The following is a 23,058-nucleotide window of genomic DNA, read 5'->3' as shown; positions in this document are numbered from 1 at the left end:
GTGCGTAGTACGCGCGGAAGGCCCCGCCTTTTCGGCCCTGGGAAGCCGCCCCGCCCGGCCGTCGCCCTCCTGCCCGGCGCTGGCTCTGCTCGGTGCTTCGCGCCGTGGATTGGCGGCTGGCGGTGTAGGCCGAACCGGGGCCGAGGGGCTTTTCCGCAGAGCCTCCTGGGGCTCGGTGCGGGGCGCTCAGCTCGACCCCAGCCCGGGGAAGATTGAGAAGTGCGGAGTTCCCTTCCCCAGACGCTTGCGCGTGGTGCGGGGGAACCGTCGACCTTCAAAACGCGGAGGCGAACTTTATATAAGTAGAGAGGTGACTTGGGCCAAGTTGGAAGATTGCGGCCCGGGAGCACGGCTTCAAGTTGCCCTGAACATAGGATTAGCAACAGTTACAAGTGGGTTTATAAATCAAAAGAGAGAGGCCGTTTTTAAATTGCTCAGCAAGAATTTACATGAAAGTAACAGACGCTACTGATTGGCTATACGCTGTTCTTTGTGTAGTAATTCCAGTAAAGGAAGATCACGGGTGAAGGCAGCGGGTCTGGAGCAATAGTGCCTTTAAAGAATTGCCAGGCATGGGTGGGCACCGCTGAGGCCCTGTAGACCTGGCTCTCGGGGCCTGATTAACCTCGCACCCCGCTCCGCTTCCCCCTCCCGGTACGCTTGCCAGCTGCGACCTCCCCGGGACCCTGCGTTCTTTCAGTGGCCGGGCCGGGGCCACCCACCGGTGGAGTTGGAAGGCCAGTGACTTGCCTCTGGGATACCCTTTCGGTCCCTTTAGGGCACAAGGCTGGAACCATTCCGTTGGAAGAGTTCTATTCCTTCCCCACTGTGTTTTAACCGCTCCATCAAGTAACCGTTTTCATCTGGTTTCCCACGTTCATCAGCTCACCTTCCATTTACCTAATTTCCAACCCAGCTGTCCACTTTGGTTGGGTAGAAGTCCGACAGGGCCTACCTGACTTACCTCCCCGTCAAGATGAGCCCCAGGCTGTGGGAAGGTGCGTGGGGTCCTCTTGGCTGGCCAGAGCTGAACGCTGAGCACTAGCGTTTGGACAGAGTTGCGCGTTAGAATTGCATCTTTCTTGGCAACAGAGCATCTTTCCACCTGGGAAGGATCTGCAAACTGGAAACTTGTCTTAGGAACAGTAGGGACTCGGAGGTGTAAACCAAAACGTATGTGAGACAGGGCTCAATGAACTTAGAAGTTTATATTGCCAAGGTTAAGGACAATGCCCGGGGGAAACACGGAATCACGGAAGCGGTCTGGGGGTCTGTGCCTTTCTCCAAAGATGGCTTTGAGGGCTTCATTGTTTAAAGGGGAAAAGTGGGCTGGAGGGGAAAGCCGGACAATAATTCCCTAACCCTAACCCCACACATCGCAAGAGAAAAGAAGTGGGTGGAGAACAGTCAGTTGTGTACGGCTCACACTCAGCAAACCCGCACTTTGCATAAGAGAAGGGGATGTTGAACCTTTTATCTGTAGCCATCTGCTTGGGAACAAAAAGAAAGGCAGTTGCTTTCTTACATGACAGCTTTCATCTCATTTTTCTTTTCTTTTTTTTTTTTGAGACAGAGTGTCGCTCTTGTTACCCAGGCTGGAGTGCAATGGCACGATCTCGGCTCACCGCAACCTCCGCCTCCCGGGTTCAAGCAATTCTCCTGCCTCAGCCTCCTGAGTAGCTGGGACTACAGGCACATGCCACCATGCCCAGCTAATTTTTTGTATTTTGAGTAGAGATGGGGTTTCACCACGTTGGCCAGGATGGTCTCGATCTCTCGACCTCGTGATCCACCCGCCTCGGCCTCCCAAAGTGCTGGGATTACAGGATTGAGCCACCGCGCCCGGCATTTTTCTTCTTTTTTTGAGATGGAGTTTTGCTCTTGTTGCCCAGGCTGGAGTGCAGTGGCACAATCTCCACTCACTGCAGCCTCCGCCTCTCGGGTTCAAGTGATCCTCCTGCCTCAGCCTCTTGAGTAACTGGAATTACAGGCATGCACCACCACGCCCGGCTAACTTTGTATTTTGGGTAGAGATGGGGTTTCTCCACGTTGGTCAGCCTGCTCTCGAACTCCTGACTCCCCGTGATCAGCTCACCTCAACCTCCCAAAGTGCTGGGATTGCAGGTGTGAGCCACGTGCCCGGCCTAACTCATTCTTTTCCTTTTGGCAGAGTGAACTGGGATCCTGAATTTTATGTTCCTTTCGCATAGGTGAGGCCAGAGAAGAGACAAGACAGATGCCAGTCCAGCAGGTGGTCATGTCCAGAGGGTGCAGCCTCAGGACACGGTCTGGGAACAAAGACTGCTGGAGAGATGGAAGCTGGCAACGGGTCTCAGCTGTGAAGTCCCTGGGGTAGGGGAGAAGTGGTGGAAGAAAGCAGAGGTAAGGTCTATGCATGGGAACTGAACTGAAATACAAGGCTCTATTAAAAGGAATTAATCTGGTTACTGGAACCAGGGTGGATGATCAGACCAGGGCCACCAGCAACATCCACCTGTTTTTCCTGGGAAAGAAAAAGTAAAGCAGTCTGAGCTCTGTGAGGTGGTACGAAATGATGAGGCCCAGAGAATCAGGAGTGTGGGACTTCATTCAGTGCCCCTTCCACCACAGAAGCAATTGTCCGGGGCAATTGTTTGAAGGCATTTTTGCTCCCGACAGGCTGCCTCACCCATTACCTTCATGTTCACATGGAATTAGTGATTCAAAGAACAATGCATAGCCAATCAGCACCTTCTGTTATTTTAATGCAAGTTCTTGCTAACAACTTAGGGACTGCCTCTTCCTTTCCCTTAAAAATCCACTTAGGCCAGGCTCTGTGGCTCACACCTGCAATCCCAGCACTTTGGGAGGCTGAGGCGGGTGGATCATGAGGTCAGGAGTTCAATACCAGCCTGGCCAATATGGTGAAACCCCATTTCTCCTAAAAATACAAAAAAAAATTAGGTGGGCGTGGTGGCACGCCCCTGTAGTTCCAGCTGCTTGGGGGGCTGAGGCAGGAGAATCGCTTGAACCCTGGAGGCGGAGGTTGCAGTGAGCTGACATGGCACCACTGCACTCCAGCCTGGCCGACAGAGCAAATCTCCATCTCAGAAAAAAAAAACAACCCCCAAACAAAACAAAACCCAGTGTAACTGCTGCTAATAGGAACACATATTCAGGGGAACCTAGGGGGTATGTGCCCAGGTAGCCATCCTCAAGCTTGGGCTCAAATAAACTGTATACTTAATCATATTTTCTGAATTTCATTTCTTTTTCTTTTTGAGACCAAATTTCACTCTTGTTGCCCAGGCTGGAGTGCAATGGCACGATCTCTGCTCGCTGCAACTTCTACCTCCCAGGTTCAAGCGATTCTCCTGCCTCAGCCTCCCGAGTAGCTGGGATGACAGACATGAGCCACCACACCTGGCTCATTCTTTGTATTTTTTTGGTAGAGATGGGGTTTCACCATGTCGGCCAGGTGGTTTTGAACTCCTGACCTCAGGTGATCCACCCACCTCGGTCTTCCAAAGTGCTTGGATTACCGGTGTGAGCCACTGTGTCCGGCCTGAATTTCGTTATTTGAGGTTGACATTTTGGCGACCCACATAGGAGCTGAAGCAGGCCTTCAGGGATTGCCATTGCTTCATCAATAGTTGAAGCCTTGGTACCAGCACAAGCAACTATTGTTTACTCGACCTCACTGGGGCTGGCAGGGGTCTCTGGTAAGGCCCGTCTTAGGATCTGAATCCTCCTGGCTTGGTTGAAGATTGAGACTTACACACTAAGAATTTGATAGGGTTGGAACCGAAGCTCCACTGAAGGGTAGGAGTTTCCATTTTTATTCTCTAGAGAGGCTGTTGACTGCAGATTTGTGATTTTCACTTGTCTCCGAGGTTTTGCTTATCTTACTTTTTAGAGTTTGCAGCCTTTTCCTCATTTGAAATTTGGTCAAGGAGAAAGTGTCATCTTTAAAACTGGCCACATTCTGAAACTTAGTTCAATTGACAAATCTAAACTTTCTTCTTTAGTGACTGAAATTCCCCCCCTTATGTATTTTTGGTCATTTAGAAGGAAAATCTAAGTTATGGGCTCTTGTGCGTCTGAAGGAGAGATCCATCGCAGAAATGGCAGCTGTATTCATGTGCATACTCACGGTGCCACCTTCTGTCAGTATAGAGAAAATTGTCTCACTTAACCCATGAAGACCTCAGACTACAGTAGCTAAGATGGGTACCTTGAAAATACCTAACTTAGTTTATGCACTCAACAGGAAACATCTGGATCTAAAATTAAAAAACTGAGAGAGCTATTTTTCAATGATACTTAGGAGCTTCTAAAAGAAGTTCTGATGAAGTAATTTATTTGCAAGAAGAAAACAGGAGGTTATCTGAAACTATTGCTTTTTGTTTGTTTGTTTTGAGACAGAGTTTTGCTCTGTTACCCAGGCTGGAGTGCAGTGGCGCAACCTTGGCTCACTGCAATCTTCACCTCCTGGGTTCAAATGATTCTTCTGCCTAAGCCTCCCAAGTAGCTGGGATTACAGGCACCCACTACCTTGCCCAGCTAGTTTTGTTTTTTTTTTTTTAGAAAGAGTTTCACTCCCAGGCTTGAGTGCAATGGTGCAATCTTGGCTCACTGCAACCTCCACCTCCCGAGTTCAAGCAATTCTCCTGCCTCAGCCTTCCAGTAACTGGGATTATAGGCACCTGCCACCATGCCTGGCTAATTTTTTGTATTTTTAGTAGAGACGGGTTTTCACCATGTTGGCCAGGCTGATCTCGAACTCCTGACCTCAGGTGATCTGCCTGCTTTGGCCTCCCGAAGTGCTAGGATTACAGGCGTGAGCCAGCGCGTCTGGCCAGTCCTGTTTGTTTTTCATTTTTATTTTTAGAGACAGCGTCTTGCTCTGTCACTTAGGCTGGAGTATAGTGGTCCTATCAGAGCTCAATGTAACCTTGAACTTCTGGGCTCAAGCAATCCTCCTGCCTCAGTCTCCCAAGTAGCTAGGACTACAGGTGGGCACCACCATGCCTGGCTAATTTTTTAATTTTTATTTTTGTAAAGATGGAATTTTGCTATGTTGGCCAGACTGGTCTTGAACTCATGGCCTCAGTCCTTCTGCCTCAGTCTCCTAAAGTGCTGGGATTATAGGTATGAGTGCTTGCACCTGGCCATGCTTATTTTAAGTTGTCTGTGTGACTCTTGACCTTTTGGGGAACACACTTTTTTGTTCATCCTTTTCCCTTCCATGAACTGCTTTTGATTTCCTGTAGTTTCCGTCTGTGGGGCAGGCAGGGCTTTTGGCTCTTTATGTGTAGGTGCTCAGCTGAGAAGCTCAGCTCCTGGAAAATATGGCCGGACAGAAATCAGGATTGGACTCCATGTGCAGCTAGCAAGATTTTCTTTCTTTCTCTTTCTTTCTTTCTTTTTCTTTCTCTCTCCTTCCTTCCTTCCTTCTTCCTTCCTTTCTTTCTCTCTCTCTCTTTCTCACTTTCTCTCTTTCTTTTGACAAGAGTTTTGCTCTTGTCACCCAGGCTAGAGTGCAATGGCACAGTCTAAGTTCACTGCCACCTTCACCTCCCGGGTTCAATCAATTCTCCTGCTGCAGCCCCCTGAGTAGCTAGGATTACAAGTGCTCACCACCACGCCTAGCTGATGTTTGTGTTTTTAGTAGAGACAGGGTTTCACCATGTTGCCCAGGCTGATCTGGAACTCCTGACCTCAAGTCATCCACCTGCCTTGGCCTCCCAAAGTGCTGGGATTACAGGCATGAGCCACTGTGCCTGACCATAAGTGGTTTTTAGGGGATTCAGTGGGCTTGGACATTGTCTGTTCAGACTCGCAGCCAGAGGCTGAATGACCTTTAAATCACAATTTCTAATTTTGTAGCTAATTTATTAGTCTTACAAAGGCAGACTGGTTCCTAGGCAAGAAGGGGATCTTTATGGGAAAGGACTATTATCAGTTTTGTTTCAGAGTCAAACCGTAAACTAAATTTCTTCCCAGGGTTAGTTGGGCCAGTGCCCAGGAAGGAACAAAGACAGCTTAAAGGTTAGAAGCAAGATGGAGTCGGTTAGGTCTGATCTCTTTCACTGTCACAATTTCTTCAGTTATAATTTTTGCAAAGGCGGTTTCGCGTCCCTCTTTCTTCTGTGCTGGATGCTTCCTCTGTTCCTCATGCCCTTGGAGATCACGCTCCAGATTCTTTGGCCTTTGGACTCTTGGACCTACACCAGTGGTTTGCCAGGACTCTCCGGCTTTCAGCCACAGACTGAAGGCTGTGCTGTTGGTTTCCCTACTTCTGAGGCTTTTGGACCCGACTGAGCCACTCCTGGCTTCTTTCTTCCTCAGCTTGCAGACAGCCTGTCATGGGACTTGGCCCTGTGGTGGCGTGGGCCAATTCTCCCTAATAAACTCCTTTCATATGCCTATCTATCCTACTAGTTCTGACCCTCTGGAGAACCTGATGAATGCAGACCCTTGTGCAACTTCTTTGATCTCCAGAATATGGCTTTCTAGCATTTAGCTGGCTCTATTGAAACTCTTTGTAAAAAAAATTTACATGAAGGAAATCTCCATTTGTAAGGGCGTCCCCTCCCTGCACCCAAACTTCTGAACATGGGGAAGACATTGCCTTAAAGTTGACATCACGAACGGTAGTCTTTGGAGACACTTCATGGCAGTCTCATTTTGACTGGGCTTTACCTACACACTTCTTCCTTGGCTTGAGTTTAGCTCTGTGCTTTTGAGATGTGAATTTGTTCTACTTTGTTTCACCTGAGTCATCCCTTTAGAAGTACACATTTAGTGGTGGGTCATGGTGGCTCACGCCTGTAATCCCAGCACTTTGGGAGGCTGAGGCAGGCGCATCACCTGAGATCAGGAGTTTGAGAACAGCCTGACCAACATGGAGAAACCCTGTCTCTACTAAAAAATACAAAATTAGCCGGGCGCGGTGACACATGCCTGTAGTCCCAGCTGCTCGGGAGGCTGAGGCAGGAGAATCACCTGAATTCGGGAGGTGGAGGTTGCAGTGAGCCGAGATCACGCCATTGTACTCCAGCCTGGGCAACAGGAAAGAAACTCTGTCTCAAAAAAAAAAAAAAAAAAAAAAAAAAAGAAGTGCACATTTAGTATTGCCTAGCTAACGGCTGCTTAGAGATCATGTAAAAAGGGGAAATAAAAACCGTTTGAGAGTATAATCAGGCTGAGTATAATGCTAAAACTGACTTTACAAATTAGTTGGGCCCACTACAATTTGGGGAATTTGAGAGAAGATTCTTTATGGAAGCTATAAGATCTGCTTCTGTCTCTATGTCTATATATCTGTCATGTGTATATGACATTTCACTACCAAAATATATGAAAAAGCTATAATTAATTGGCTTCAAGAAGGGACCACTTACATATTTTACCAGAAAATAGAAACTAACTCAAATGCCTTTTCATTAACATGACTTGGATCAATTTTTGGTAAATAAAAGGGTTTAATATTGTTGGTTTAGGCCAGGCGCGGTGGCTCAAGCCTGTAATCCCAGCACTTTGGGAGGCCAAGGCGGGTGGATCACGAGGTCGAGAGATCGAGACCATCCTGGTCAACATGGTGAAACCCCATCTCTACTAAAAATACAAAAAATTAGCTGGGCATGGTGGCACGTGCCTGTAATCCCAGCTACTCAGGAGGCTGAGGCAGGAGAATTGCCTGAACCCAGGAGGCAGAGGTTGCAGTGAGCCGAGATCGCGCCATTTTGCACTCCAGCCTGGGTAACAAGAGCAAAACTCTGTCTCAAAAAAAAAAAAAAATATTGTTGGTTTATCTTCTGAATTATCAAGAAATATATATGTATTTTAAGGTTTTTGATTTTATGATACTTGCCTCATTACAGTAATGTAAAGATAGTTAATAGAAAAATAAACTTGAAAGCTGGGTGTGGTAGCTCATGCCTGTAATCCTGGCACTTTGGGAGGCTGAGGCAGGTGGGTCACTTGAGGTTAGGAGATTGAGACTGGCCTGGCTAACATGGTGAAACCCCATCTCTATGTTATATGTAAATTTTCAGTGCAAAAATAAATGGCACTCCAATGTGAATTTCTTCAGCAAGGCAATTTACTTCTGTAGATGGAACAGTGGCAAGCACACACCTGGACAAGGGAGGGGAAGGGGTTCTTACCTCTGATGCAGGTAGCCCCTACTGCTGTGTCATTCCCCTATCGGCTAGGGTTAGACTGCACAGTCTAAGAATTCCCATTGGCTATTTTAAAGAGAGCAGGGATATGAGCTGGAGTGGTGGGGTGGATAGTTTGATGGGAAGGATGGTTACAGGACAGGTCAGAGCAGGTGACCAGGGGTGACTCAGGTCAAAGCAAGTGACCAGGGCAGGTGACTGGAGCAGGTGACTGGGATGAGTCAGGATGGAGGAGGGGAACAGGGGAATAGATGTGAGCTACTGATTAGAACCAGTGGAAAAGGTTGTTTACTGAAACTACAAGGAAGTTAAACTTTAAAATGGAGAATTAAAGAATAAGAGAGCTGAGCATACTGACACGCTGATTCTGTGAAGAGAAACTTAGAGTTCACTATATCTAACATCTATTAAAAACACAGAAAATTATCTGGGCATGGTGAAGGGCACCTGTAATTTCATGATCTCAGCTTACTGCAACCTCTGCCTCCTGGATTCAAGTGATTCTCTGGCCTCAGCTTCCTGAGTAGCTGGGATTACAGGTGCGCACCACCATGCCTGGCTAATTTTTGGATTTTTGGTAGAGACAGGGGTTTCATCATGTTGGCCAGGCTGGTCTTGAACTCCTGACTTCAGGTAATCTGCCCACCTCAGTCTCCCAAAGTGCTGGGATTATAGGTGTGAGCCACCATGCCCAGCCAAGTGACATGTCTTTTCATAAATAAAGTTGAAAAGTGAGTAATTTTCTTTCTTTTGCATGAGAGAGAACTTTGTACGGTCCAAATGATAAGGGGGAAAAGAAAGAAAAGTTTTGGCCTAAGGTAGAAGGTCAAAATGAAAAAAGGAGGTATAAGGACTAGGTGCAGTGATCTGTAATCCCAGCACTTTGGGAGGCCAAGGTGGGTGGATCACCTGAGGTAAGGAGTTTGAAGCCAGCCTGGCCAACATGGTGAAACCCTGTTCTACTAAAAATACAAAAAGTAGCTGGACGTGGTGGTGGGGGGTGCCCATAGTCCCAGCTACTTGGGAGGCTGAGGCAGGAGAATTACTTGAACCCGGGAGGCAGAGATTGCAGTGAGCTGAAGTTGTGCCATTGCATTCCAGCTGGGTGACAGAGGGAGACTCCATCTCAAGAAAAAAAAAGAGAGGGCCGGGCGCGGTGGCTCACGCCTGTAATCCCAGCACTTTGGGAGGCTGAGGTGGGTGGATAGTGAGGTTAAGAGATCGAGACCATCCTGGTCAACATGGTGAAACCCCGTCGCTACTAAAAATACAAAAAATTAGCTGGGCATGATGGCGCGTGCCTGTAATCCCAGCTACTCAGGAGGCTGAGGCAGGAGAATTGTGTGAACCCAGGAGGCGGAGGTTGCGGTGAGCTGAGATGGTGCCATTGCACTCCAGCCTGGGTAACAAGAGCGAAACTCCTCCTCAAAAAAAAAAAGAGAGAAAGAGAAAAGACAAATAGTGGTTTACAATCAGCTGCAGTCCAAAATTTGTCTTTCCTTCAAGGAAATTCATGAAAAGGATACTGACAAGTACTCTTGAATACAGGTTTCTAATAACCTTAGAGATCATACCAGTGGACTAGGTAAAAACTTCCAGAACACTAGTGAAAAACTGATGCATTCATGAAGATTGCTAACCCAGCATCAGGAATTACAATAATTAATTACACTGGACTGAACTGATAGACTGAAATTATTTTAATGACTTTTTTGTTGAAACAATGCTAACTCTTTTTTTTTTTTTCTTTGTTTGTTTGTTTTCAAGAGTCAAGAATTTTTTTTTTTTTGAGATGGAATTTTGCTCTTGTTGCCCAGGCTGGAGTGCAGTGGCGCCATCTTGCCTCACTGCAACCTCTGCCTCCCGAGTTCAAGCTATTCTTCTGCTTCAGCCTCCTGAGTAGCTGGGATTACAGGCGTGTGCCACCATGACTGGCTAAATTTTTTGTAGTTTTAGTAGAGACAGGGTTTCACCATGTTGGCCAGGCTGGTCTTGAACTTTTGACCTCAGGTGATCTGCCTGACTTGGCCTCCCAAAGTACTGGGATTGCAGGCGTGAACCACCATGCCTGGCCAAAAACTTAAAAAAAAAATCTGTTTGGAGCTTATAGCAACTGGGTAAAGTATTTTTTTATGAGCAAAATTGAAGCATTGACCTTTCTTTCTACCTGATTTCTCCAAAAGCAGAAACTATTAATGAGGATTCTTAATTTACTGTAATGTAGTTATTTGCATAATTTTAGTAAAAAAAATTTTTCCCTTGTTAACAGGACACAGTTGAAGACACTGGATATTCTACCAAGGCTTTGCCTGGAGTGGTGTACTTTCAGATATGACAGACTGCTTTGAGGAATTGAGGTTGGCTTTATAGAGCCAATAAAAAGCTACTTGGAAAGACTGGCCATGTACCTTGTCTACACAGTTCCCTTATAAGGTTCCTGACCTTGAGGTAAGTAAATAATTTTCCTTTCTGTTAGGCCCAGGAACCTCAGAATATTTTGGGGCCTTGAGAAAAGAGGAACTCACCCCGTTGATGCAGATTTTACAGGCACAATCTGGTGATGAATCAGTCTTTGGCTTTTCAAACCCTCAAGGCTTTAAAAAGTCTAACCTGAAATTCTCTATGAAAATTCCTCAAAGCCAACTTGAAAAGAACCTTTATGGTCAGTCACGATTCTTGTTCCACTTTATACAGATAATGAGTCCGAGTATAATGCTAAAACTTATTTTACAAGTAACTTGGTCCCACTAAGATTTATTTTTGGTAGAAATGGGGAGTTGGAGAGATAAAAATTAAGTTTCAGAAGAAAACTGTTGTATACTTACTGTTAGATTCCAGCCTGATGATTGTTTCTGAGTTTTTATCATTTTCCTACAATCCTTAATTATTTCCTGGCTACAAGTCTTTAAAGAAGGCCTGGGTTTTAATTTTCTTTGTGATGTTTTTAGTTCATTCATAAGTTGAATTTTTTTTCTGTTCAGGCATATGCATTTCTTTTTGATTATAATTCTTATGTGTATTATATTATAATTCTTATGTTTATGTATCTCTCATTTTTTTGTTTTTTTGTTATTGTTTTGAGATGGAGTTTTGCTCTTGTTGTCTAAGCTGGAGTGCAATGGCGCAATCTTGGCTCACTGCAACCTCCACCCTCCTGGTTCAAACGATTGTCTTGCCTCAGCCTCCCAGGTAGCTGGGATTACAGGTGTCCACCACCATGCCCAGCTAATTTTTTATATTTTTAGTAGAGACAGGGTTTCACCATATTGGCCAGGCTGGTCTTGAACTCCTGGTCTCAGGTGATCCACCCGCCTCTGCCTCCCAAAGTGCTGGGATTACAGGTGTGAGCCACTACTCCTGGCCATTATTGTTTTGCTTCTCCTAAGAAAACCAGATTCGTGGTATTCTGAAGACTAGAGGTGATTCCACAGGCAACAGCAGCTATATAAATTGATGACTGAGGTCTCATTTTGCCACCCTGCGATGCCTTCCCAATTTGGCTTTTGGCTTTCTTCAGATTCCTCACTAAGAGGTTTCCATCCCCAACATAATTTGGATATTTGTCCTCACCCAAATCTGATAATGAAATATCATCCCCAGCATTGGAGGTGGGGCCTGGTGGGAGGTGATGGATCAAAGGTGCGGGTTTCTCATGAACGGCTCAGCAGCGTCTCTTTGGTGCTATCCTCATGACAGTGAGTGAGTCCTCGTGAGATCTGGTTATTTCAAAGTGTGCGGCCCTCACCCGCCACTCTCTTGCCCTCTCTCTAAGGGTCCTGCTTTCTGTTGGTGACATGCCTGCTCCCCCTTTACCTTCTGCCCTGACTGTCAGCTTCCCAAGGCCTCCCTAGAAGCTGAGCAGGTGCCAGCACCAGGCTTTCTGTCAAGCCTGCGGAACCATGTGCCAATTAAGCCTCTTTTCTTATACATTACCCAGTCTCAGGCACTTCTTATTTTTATTTATTTGTTTGTTTATTTTTCTTTTTCCACATTTAATAAATGTTTGTTAAGTCAGTATAAATCAATGACCATCAAATCATGTGAGAAATCATCAGAGTATCTGATTTCTAAAAAGATGCAACAAAAAATTTTTATTGTAAATGGACAATTCATAGTGGTATAAATTTATGGGTTACAAAATGATGTCATAAATTATAGATATAATGTGGAATAATTAAATCAAGCTAGTTAACATATCCAGTACTTCAAATACATTTCTGTGATGAGAATATCAATTTTGAAATGTATAATACTCCATTATTAAGTATATGCACCACACTGTATAACAGAACTCAAAAAAAGTACAAAACATATTCTTCCTGTCTGAGATTTTGTGCCCTTTGACTGTCATTAATTTTTTTTTTTTTTTTTTTTTTGAGACAGTCTCACTCTGTCACCCAGGCTGGAATGCAGTGGTACAGTCTTGGCTCACTGCAACCTCTGCCTCCTGGGCTCAAGTGACTGTCCCTCCTCAGCCTCCCCAGTAGCTGGGATCACAGGCACATGACACCACACCCAGCTAATTTTTTCTGTGTTTTCAGTAGAGATGGTGTTTTGCCATGTTGTCCAGGCTGGTCTCAAACTCCTGACCTCAGGTGATCTGCCCACCTCATCTTCCCAAAGTGCTGGGACCACAGGTACGAGCCACAGTGCCTGGCCTAAAATTTTTATTAGACAAAAATATCACTTTCACAACAGCATCAAAAAGTGAGCAGGCCAGGTACAGTGGTCCACACCTGCAATCCCAGCACCTTGAGAGGCCGAGGCATATTTTTCTGTACTAAAAATACAAAAGTTACTAAAAACACAAAAAATTATCTGGGTGTGGTGGTGGATGCCTGTAATCCCGGCCACTTAGGAGGCCGAGGCAGGAGAATCGCTTGAACCCAGGAGGTAGAGGTAGCAGTGAGCTGAGGTCACACCACTGCACTCTAGCCTTGGTGACAGAGCAAGTCTCCATCTCAAGAAAAAAAAAAGAAGTATTTCTCTCTACTAAAAATACCAAAAAAAAATTAGCCGTGCATGGTGGCGCGTACCTGCAATCCTGGCCACTGGGGAGGCTGAGGCAGAAGAATCACCTGAACATGGGAGGCAGAGGTTGCAGTGAGCCAAGATCGTACCACGGCACCCCAGCCTGGGCAACAAGAGGGAAACTTGGTCTGAAAAAAAAAGAAAAAAGAATGAGCATATTTAACCATCCTCAGCTCATAATAGAGCAAATGGGTCAACAGAATAATTCATGCTATTGCATTTGTAATGAACTGGCAACAAGCGAAAGTTGGTGGAAGAAAGGCAGAGGAATTGTAAGAATTAGAATCAAGGGGCGCCATAATCATCTGGGATCCGTTCAGTGTTGTATGTATGGTTAGAATTGTACATGACAGGAACTCCGGGAATCTTACAGATTCTTCTTTTAAGGTCTTGGTCTGCTGTGGGCACAGTGTAGCATGCTGACTTACTCTCTGTGCAAAGCAGTCATCTGCACAGGTTCCTTTGTGTGTGCATGGTAATCATTCAAATCGTGGGTCCTTGGTGATCCTTAGAGCCACTTGATACTTCTGCTAGTTTAATATAAATTCTTGGGAGCAACTTAGGGGCTGCCTCTTCTTTTTCCCTTTCAAATCTGCTTGTCTATCCTGGACAGCATAGTGAGACCCTGTCTTTATAAAAAAATTAAAAAAAAAAATTAGCCAGGCATAGTGGCATGTGCCTGTGGTCCCAGCTACCGAGGCAGGCTGAGGAGAGAGGATTGCTGGAGCCTGGGAGGTTGAGGCTGCGGTTAGCTGTGATCACACCACGGCAATCCAGACTGGGTGAGAGTGAGACCCTGTCTCAAAAAAAAAAAAAAAAGAAGATGACCCACTTACTGCTGCTCATTGGAACATCTGCTCAGGGCAACTTGAATTAGGCTCCCAGATGGGCATCCTTAAGCTTTGGGCTTGAATAAACTATGTACTTAACTATATTTTCTAAATCTCATTATTTAAAGTTGAGAATTCATTCTTCCCTTTATCTGTTCATCCATGTATCTCTCCTTTCACCCACCTATCCACTCATCTGTCCGTCCACCCATTTGTCTATTAGTTCATCCATCCATCCTTCCATCCATCCACCCACTCACTCATTCATCCATCTGTCCTTTCACCCACCCATTTATTCATCCATCCATCCATATACTGAGTCATCCATCATGCATCTATATGTCCATTTGTCCATCTGTCCTTTCATCAACCCACCCATCTACCCATCCACCCATCCACCCATCCATCCATCCATCAATCCATCCATCCATCCATCCATCTGTCCATCTGTCCATCCATCCATCCATCCACCCACCCACTCACCTAGTCATCCATTCATCTATCTGTCCTTTCACCCACCCATTTATTCATCCATCCATCCATCCACTGAGTCATCCACCCATCCATCCATCTGTCCATCCATTTGTCCATCTGTCCTTTCATCCACCATCCATCCATCCATCCATCCATCCACCTATCTTATATTTTGGAGGGCATGTCTGATGTGTCAGATGCTGTGGCAGGTGCACAGACACAAATTCGGAAGGCAGATCTCCACTTAGAAGTCTGCCAGACACCTCAGCTCAACCTGTCTCCAGCTGACTTCATTTTATCCTCCTCCTCCCACCTCTTGACCTTCTGTTCAAGCATTTAGTGAATGCCAGTCTTCCACAGCCTAGGCCCACCTGGTTGCCCTTAGTTGTTTGACTCACATCCATTCTAGTTCCTTGACTTCTCTCAACCATGTCTGCTCGTCTTCCTCCTCTGGGCCATTCCTGAGTGTACCTGGATCACCACAGCAGTATCTGTGCTGTTTCCTCCTTTTCTAGGTCACCATTTGTCCCTCTGTGAGAGGGCTCTGTGGAAAATGCAGACTCCATCCTGCTACTTCTTCCTGGGAACTCTCCATGGCTCCCAGTCCCCAGAATGTGCCGGGCAACCCTCAGCTCCTGGTCCTGGGAGCCTCTCACCGGTGCACAGTGTGTGCTTCCTGGGCCCATGGCCACTCCCTTCTTCCCAGCACTCCAGCCTTGCCCTTGAGACCTCCTTGGAGTCATCTCCCTCCTGGATGCGCAGTGCATTTTGGGTTCTCACAGCCTTCCCTCCTTACCTGCAAGGGTTGAGCAGATCTGGATCTGATATCCTGCTTTGGCACTTCCTGCTTTGTGACCTTGGTTATAAAGTTCTGTGGACTCAGGGTTTCCATTGGGCAATAGGATCAGCCAACCTGCCTTAGAGAAGTGGGTGAAGCTTGGCACTCAGTAGGTGCCCATGAGGCATCATAAACTGCCCTTGTTGAATGAGGCTGTAATGCAGTGTTGACATCTCTGTCCTACCAGACTGGGGTTGCTTTAAGGACTCCAGTTCTGTCTTTTCATCCGGATTCCATGATGGAACATATCCACAGGCCCTTATCAGCAATTCCAAAATGCAAAACGCTGCGAAAATGGAAAGGCTTTTTTTCACCTGTAAATTTGGTGCCAATGTTTGCTTCAAAAGCGGACCTGACCTGAGGTGCTGGCAGCATCCCAGCACTCCCGGTACAGGCACCTCTGCTGGTCGCTGACATTGTGTGTGTTTTAATTTTTAAAATGCACTTGGCCTTTTGTGACCTTGGTTTAATTGCACTATGAATTCATACAAAAAGGGTCACATGTACCCATTGCTCACTGTGGGAGGGACACATAGAAACACTTTCTTTGAGGCTGAGTGCAGTGGCTCACGCCTGTAATCCCAACAGTTTGGGAGGCTAAGGCGGGCAGATCACCTGAGGTCAGGAGTTCAAAACCAGCCTGACCAACATGGTGAAACCCCATCTCTATTAAAAACACAAAATTAGCCAAGTGTGGTGGCACATGCCTGTAATCCCAGCTATTCACTAGACTGAGGCAGGAGAATTGCTTGAACCCAGGAGGCAGAGGTTGCGGTAAGCTGAGGTCGCAGTGTTGCACTCCAGCCTGGGCAACGAGAGTAAAACTCCGTCTCAAAAGACAAAAAGAAAGAAAGAAAGAAAGAAACACTCTGTTTGTCTATAGTGCAGAAAGTGTCAGTGATGTTGGGAAGACCCCATGACTTAGAAAATCAAAAGACAAGCAGTTGGGCTGTGCGCAGTGGCTCATGCTTATAATCCTAGCACTTTGGGAGGCCAAGGTGGGAGGATTGATTGAGATCAAAAGTTCAAGATGAACCTGGCCAACATAGCAAGACCCCCTCTGTGTTAAACAAAAAAAAGACAAACAGTTGAAGATTTACAATAATTGTGATTATCAAGAGCCACTGAAATATGGAAAACATGGGGCCTGTGGTGTGTAGCATAGGAAGAGAGATCTTGACCAGGAATGGGGGGAATGTAGTTGGCAATGCAGAAGTCACCATATGCCAAGGAGTGGTTTGTTGGTTATGAAAGAGCTAGAATATAGCAGGAAGAACTGAGCTTTAAAGGTGAACATGAATATTCAAGAAGTGTCTTGGTGTAAAACAATCTGCATAGCTGTGGTGGAAAAGCTTCTGATCAGGAAACAGCTGAAAATTACATTGATGGATTTGTACCCTATGAAAACCTTAGTCTCAGCCAGGCACGGTGGCCCACGCCTGTAATCCCAGCACTTTGGGAGGCCAAGGCAGGTAGATCACTTGAGCCCAGGAGTTCAAAGCTAGTCTGGCCAACATGGCAAAGCCCCATCTCTCCAAGAAATATAGGAATTAGCCAAGCACAGTGGTGGATGCCTGTAGTCCCAGCTACTCTGGAGGCTTAGGTAGGAGGATCACTGAGCCCACGGAGGTTGAGGCTGTAGTGAGCTAAGATGGTGCCACTGCACTCCAGCCTGGGTGACAGAGAGAGACGCTGTCTCAAAAACAAAAACAACAAAACCTTAGAACAAGTTTGGGGGCTCATGAGTCAGGCAGCTCCACCTGTGCTCCTTTCTAGACAGGCAGGATGGTTGGGGAGAGTCACAACAGGCGTCCAGGAGGGGATGCCTGGGACGAAGCTGGCCAAACCTGGTCGTGTTGAAAAAACCACTGGTGTGGATGGTGTATGCTAGTGTGCAAAGGAGCATTTACTGGGGACCCGAGGCATGTTTCTGCATGGTTTAATAATCGCTTTGTATCCGTGCCAGGAATTCACTGCAGATAAGCTGGTCTGGAAGAAAAACGAACATTTTATTATTTCTGCACAGCTGCTCCACACATTCCCTTCCTGAATGTCTTCTGAAAAGCAATGTTTCTGACATTTAGTTTTCACCAATTTGTGAAGGGAGTTTTACACTCCAATAAGAGTGAATAGAAATGCTTTTTTGGGGGAGGGGGGAGTCCTGCCATTAACAGAAAGGGCTTCCTGATGAAGTTCACTCACAAGACTGCCATTGGCACAGTCGCAAATGCTCGGATGGTGTGGACAGCTCTCCTGCATGTGCTTGGTTGACTGTGAACTCTGAAAACTTGAGACAGGTTTCAGGTCATTTAGAAAGTTTATTTTGTCAAGGTTGAGGACGCACACCCATGACACAGTCTCAGGAGATCCTGATGACATGTACCCAAGGCAGTCAGAGCACAGCTTGGTTGCATACATTTTAAGGAGACCTGAGACATCAGTTAACATACGTAAGATGAACGTTGGTTTTGGTCAGGAAAGGTGGGAAAACTCGAAGCAAAAGCGGGACTCAAAGCAGGAGGGGGGCTTCCAGGTCACGGGCAGGCGAGAGACAAGTGGTCGGTTTCTTTTGAGTTTCTGATGAGCCTTTCCAGAGGAGGCGATCCGATTCGCATTGACCTCAGTGAGCCCAGGGGATGCCTGGAGTAGAGTGGGAGGCAGGTGTGCTTTAAGCAGTTCCCAGCTTGACGTTTCCCTTCAGCTCAGTGATTTTGGGAACTCAAGATATTTGCATGAGCACTTTAACCTAAAACCATTTTTTTTTTTTTTTGAGATGGAGTCTCGATCTGTTGTCCAGGCTGGAGTGCAGTGGCACGATCTCAGCTCACTGCAACCTCCACCTCCCAGGTTCAGGTGATTCTCCTGCCTCAGCCCCCCAGGTAGCTGAGATTACAGGTGTGTCCAGCTATTTTGTATTTTTAGTAGAGGCGGGGTTTCACCATGTTGGCCAGGATGGTCTCGAACTCCTGACCTTAAGTGATCCACCTGCTTTGTCCTCCCAAAGTGCTGGGATTACAGGCGTGAGCCACCGAGCCCTGCCCTAAAAGAATTCTTGAAACCAAACCTGGAGCTAAAGCCTATCCTATGGCAGAAGTTGATAGCAAACTGAATTTATTTTTATTTTTATTTTTTGAGATGGAGTTTTGCTCTTGTTGCCCAGGCTGGAGTGCAATGGCACAGTCTCAGTTTACCACAGCCTCTGCCTCCTGGGTTCAAGCTATTCTCCTGTCTCAGCCTCCCAAGTAGCTGGGATTACAGGCATGTGTCACCATGCCCAGTTAATTTTTTGTATTTTTAGTAGAGATGGGGTTTCTCCATGTTGATCAGGCTGGTCTCAAACTCCCGACCTCAGGTGATCTGCTCGCCTTGGCCTCCCAAAGTGCTGGGATTACAGCACCACACCTTGGCCCCCCAAAGTGCTGGGATTACATGAGCCACCACACCTGGCCGCAAACTGCATTATTTACCCTCCCAAGTTTATCAGCCAACAGTGGAAGTCGGGAGAAAGTCACAGAGAAGAAATCCCGGCTGTTGAAATGGGGCACCTCTTGTGTCTGCCTTGCGTGATGGAGAGATTGCCAGAATAGGCTGAATACCAGTGAGGATGCGAGGGGAAAGGTGAGGAAGATGTGGACCCTGGGGAGCCCCCACAGAACATCTGGCAATAATCTGTGGGCTGCTAATTTCTGGCTTCAGGGACATTTATCAGTGAGCAGGAGAATCCCTGAGTTAGAGAGATGCTTAGACATGGCCCTGGTGATTTGGGAGGAGGTGCTGAGAAGCCCATTGACATGGTGTGGCCTCAGGACTTCAGAGACTCTTCTTCAACCCATGCTTCAGTGCCACCTCCAACCCTATGACCTCAGCAAGGCATCACTGCTGGGCCCCCTTTCCCAAGACCCCCAAGCAGCTAGACATAGCCTGACTCTCTGCATGGATCCATGCAGGCGTCAACCTAAAATAATCAAAGGGGCCAGAACCTAGTTGAAGGAGAGTTTATTCAAGTGCAGAGTTTAAGTACAGCCACCGAGAAAGTGGAAGTCAGTGTTCTGAAGTCTAGAAGTTCAGGACCACGCACATAGGTAAAGTTTAGGGAAGCTTACCGGAATTTCCTTTTTTTGGATAACCAAGATTATAATTTTATTTATTAATTTATTTTTGAGATAGAGTCTTGCTCCTTCACCAGGCTGGAGTGCAATGGCACCATCTCAGCTCACTTGCTTACCGGAATTTCAACATCCATCTTTCTTCCTTCCTTCCTTTTTCTTTCTCTCTTTCTTTTTTCTTTCTTTCTCTCTCCCTCTCTTTCTTACTTACTTTATTTCCTTCTTTCTTTCTTGTTGAGACAGAGTCTCACTCTGTTGCCCAGGCTTGAGTGCAGTGGCATGATCTCAGCTTGCTGCAACCTCTGCCTCCTGGGTTCAAGTGATTCTCCCAGCCTGAGTAGCTGGGATTACAGGTACACTCCACCACACCTGGCTTTTTTTTTCTTTCTTTTTTTTTTTTTAAATTTTAGTAGAGAAGGGGTTTTACCATGTTAGCAGGATGGTCTAAATCTACTGACCTCATGATCCACCCACCTCAGCCTCCCAAAGTGCTGGGATTACAGGTGTGAGCCTCCATGCCTGGGCCCTCAACATCTTTCTATATAAGGCTTTAATGCATAGTTATAATGGTCTGATTAGTCGAGGTGGTCTTTTTCTTTCAAGAAAGGAATGTTTGGCTGGGCTCAGTGGTTCATGCCTGTAATCCTAGCATTTTGGGAGGACAAGGCAGGTGGATCACCTGAGGTCAGGAATTCAAGACCAGCATGGCCAACATGGTGAAACCTTGTCCCTACTAAAAATACAAAAATTAGCCAGGTGTGGTGGCATGCACCTGTAAGCCCAGCTACTCAGGAGGCAGAGGCAGGAGAATTGCTTGAACCTGGGAGGCAGAGGTTGCAGTGAGCAGAGATCATGCCATTGCACTCCAGCCTAGGTGACAGAGCAAGACTCCATCTCCAAAAAAAAAAAAAAAAAAAAAAGAAGAAGCTGTTTTTAACCTTCCACACGGAAGATGCAACAGTTGTGAGGCCTTTGTGCTCTCTGGTCTGAGCTGCATACAGGACAATAAAGGAGGTACTAATCTGTAACAAAGGTCAGGGATGGGAAGGAGGAGGTCTGGCCTCTGGGAGACCGAGGCAGGAGGATTACTTGAGCTCAGGAGTTCTTTTTTTCTTTTTTTTTTTTTTTGAGATGGAGTCTCACTTTGTCGCCCAGGCTGGAGTGCCATGTCGTGATCTCTGCTCACTGTAATCTCCGCCTCCTGGGTTCAAGTGATTCTCTTGCCTCAGCCTCCTGAGTAGTTGGGATTACAGGTGCCCGCCACCATGCCTGACTAATTTTTGTATTTTTGGTACAGACGGGGGTGGGGGGAAAGTTTCACCATTTTGGTCAGACTGGTCTCAAACTCCTGACCTCAAGTGATATGCCCACCTCGGCCTCCCAAAGTGCTGGGATTACAGGCTTGAGCCATCACGCCCAGCTACAAGTACTCTTAAATGCAGACTTCTGATAACTTTGGAGATTGTGACATCAGAAAAGAGGGAAATGTTCAGGACTCTCAGAGAGCTAAAATGTTCATTGTTATCAAGCAAGGCAAGAATTAATTATATGAACTGAACTAATAGGAGACTGAAGTGATCTTTTTGATTTTTGCTTAAAATGTTGCTGATCCTTTGTTTTGCTTTTCAGAATGAAGGGAACTTTTGAGCTATTGACAGCTTTTAACAGTTAAGTAAAGTATACTCTTATGAGCAAAATTTGCAGCATATTTGTTTCTCTCTACCTGATTTATTTAGAATTTGAAAACTATTTGTGAGTATTCTTAATTTATGGCAGTATAATTATTTGTGTAAGTGCAATAAAAATCTGTTTTCTTTTGTAACAGGACACAATTGAAAAAACTGGTTATTTTTACCAAGGCTTTGATTGGAATGATATGCTTTCTTTTGAGGAATCAAATTTGACTAATGGAACCAATAAAACCCTTGAAGACCAGCCTCATATTTTGTGTACAGTCACTGTACAGGGATTCTGACCTGTGATAAAAAAAGAATGTCACTTTCTGACAGGCCAGTAGCCCCAAGTTATCTTGGAATCTAGAGAGGAATTTGCCCAATTAACGGTTTTTGAGGGTACAGATCCATGGCTAGGCCCAGCCTTAAAAGGTCTTATCTCTGATTCCTTCTGTGGAACAGAGTTCTATCAAATCCAATTTCAAAGGCCTGTGTGAAAAACAATTATTCTTGCTGCACTTTATACAAATAATCTCACCAAGTGTAATACAGTAAATCAGTCCTACTATGATTTGTCTTTAGTAAAAATGGGAAACGAGAGAGAAAGATTATGTTTCAAGACTAGAGTACACCTGTTGTTAAATTCTAGTCTCGTTTGATGTTTTTCAATTTTACTACTTTCTAGTCTGGAATTCTAATGTTTCTGGCTACAAGTTTCCAAAATAATGTTTTCATTTTTTTCTTCTTCTTTTCCTTTTCCCCCGTTTTTCCTAATTGGAAATCACTGAAACACTGTGCTCTCTTACAGCCCTGTGACCTGAAGATGAGACAACCTGTACTTCAGAAGAAAACAGCAGCAACCTCTTTATCTGTGTTCCTGTCATCTGTTGTTCCAAAACACCCCTTGAACTCATACTATTATGTTTCAGCAGGCGCTGCCTCTAAGCCCCCAGAGAGTGCTGCTGGGAGAAAATTGATCTCTTCCACTCCAATGCTGCATTCATTGCCCCAAAACAATGACCCCCTTCTCAGCAGGAAGTAGCCAGAAAGATGATGATGCCCTATCTCGCTACAGTTCTCATGATAAATAATATGCAAGCATGATAGAAACCATGAGCAAATTGACAGTGAGGATTGTGGCAGACTGGGTCTCACTAACGCAGGCCTCCATAACAACTGTTCCGGTACTGACTGAGTGGGTAAGTTACATATTAAAAGCTGAAAGAGCCAGCACCCTTATACAAAGGCTGGAATGTAATAAAAGCCCACCAAGAGTTTTGCCCAGGCCTTTCCTGGGCTTTAAAACATGATGAGATAGTAAAGGAATTATTAACAGGGCTTGTTTAGGATTAAACAAGTTTTACTGCAGGTCTGAAGAAACTCCCCAGGCCTCCACAAACAAGCTTTATTGGGGACTAAAGGAACTCCCTAAACCTCCGTGATTTAGCAAGAGGCAAGATACGGGTAATTGCCCCTGTCATCTAGACCCACCTAGATTAAGTAAACTTACTGAGGCTCCAGAGGAAGGTCTTCAGGACTCAGATCTCAGTTATAGTTAGAAGAAGTCAATTGCTTATGTCTTTAGATGAATGCACACCTACCTGTAGACGTACAGCTTAGAAGGTATACAAGTTCTGGAAAACATGGTAATTTTGAGTTAGTCTGGTGATAATTTCCAGGCCTTCTCTCTATAACCAGTTACCGAAATAAAAAGTCCCCTTTCTCCTGGCTCATCTGCATTTTGTTACTGGGACATGAGAGTATCCAGCCTACCTTCAGTTTGGTCTGTGAATAGGCGGATTACTTGGGCTTAGGAGTTCTAGTCCAGCCTGGGCAACATAGCAAGACCCTGTCTCAAAAAGAAAGTAAGGAATGATGACAGGAGTTTGCTGCTCCTTAAATCAATGACTTTGCAGCTCTTCATCTGAAGAGGTGGCATCT

At 45.8% G+C, this 23,058-nt stretch overlaps 1 long non-coding RNA gene across 1 annotated transcript; it reads left to right on the top strand.

Annotated features, from left to right (window-relative positions):
• Positions 1-25: 25 nt before the first annotated feature.
• LOC104651318 (uncharacterized) lies at positions 26-22,840 on the top strand. Its single transcript, XR_744814.3, has 5 exons — positions 26-392; positions 2,211-2,382; positions 10,435-10,613; positions 21,074-21,111; positions 21,926-22,840. It is a non-coding gene; the product is annotated as an uncharacterized LOC104651318 (long non-coding RNA).
• Positions 22,841-23,058: the final 218 nt, after the last annotated feature.

Source organism: Saimiri boliviensis, chromosome 18, assembly GCF_048565385.1.
Source record: "Saimiri boliviensis isolate mSaiBol1 chromosome 18, mSaiBol1.pri, whole genome shotgun sequence".
Taxonomy (NCBI): domain Eukaryota; kingdom Metazoa; phylum Chordata; class Mammalia; order Primates; family Cebidae; genus Saimiri; species Saimiri boliviensis.
Note: the sequence above shows the minus strand (reverse complement) of the source record. Positions and strands in the feature narration are given on the sequence as shown.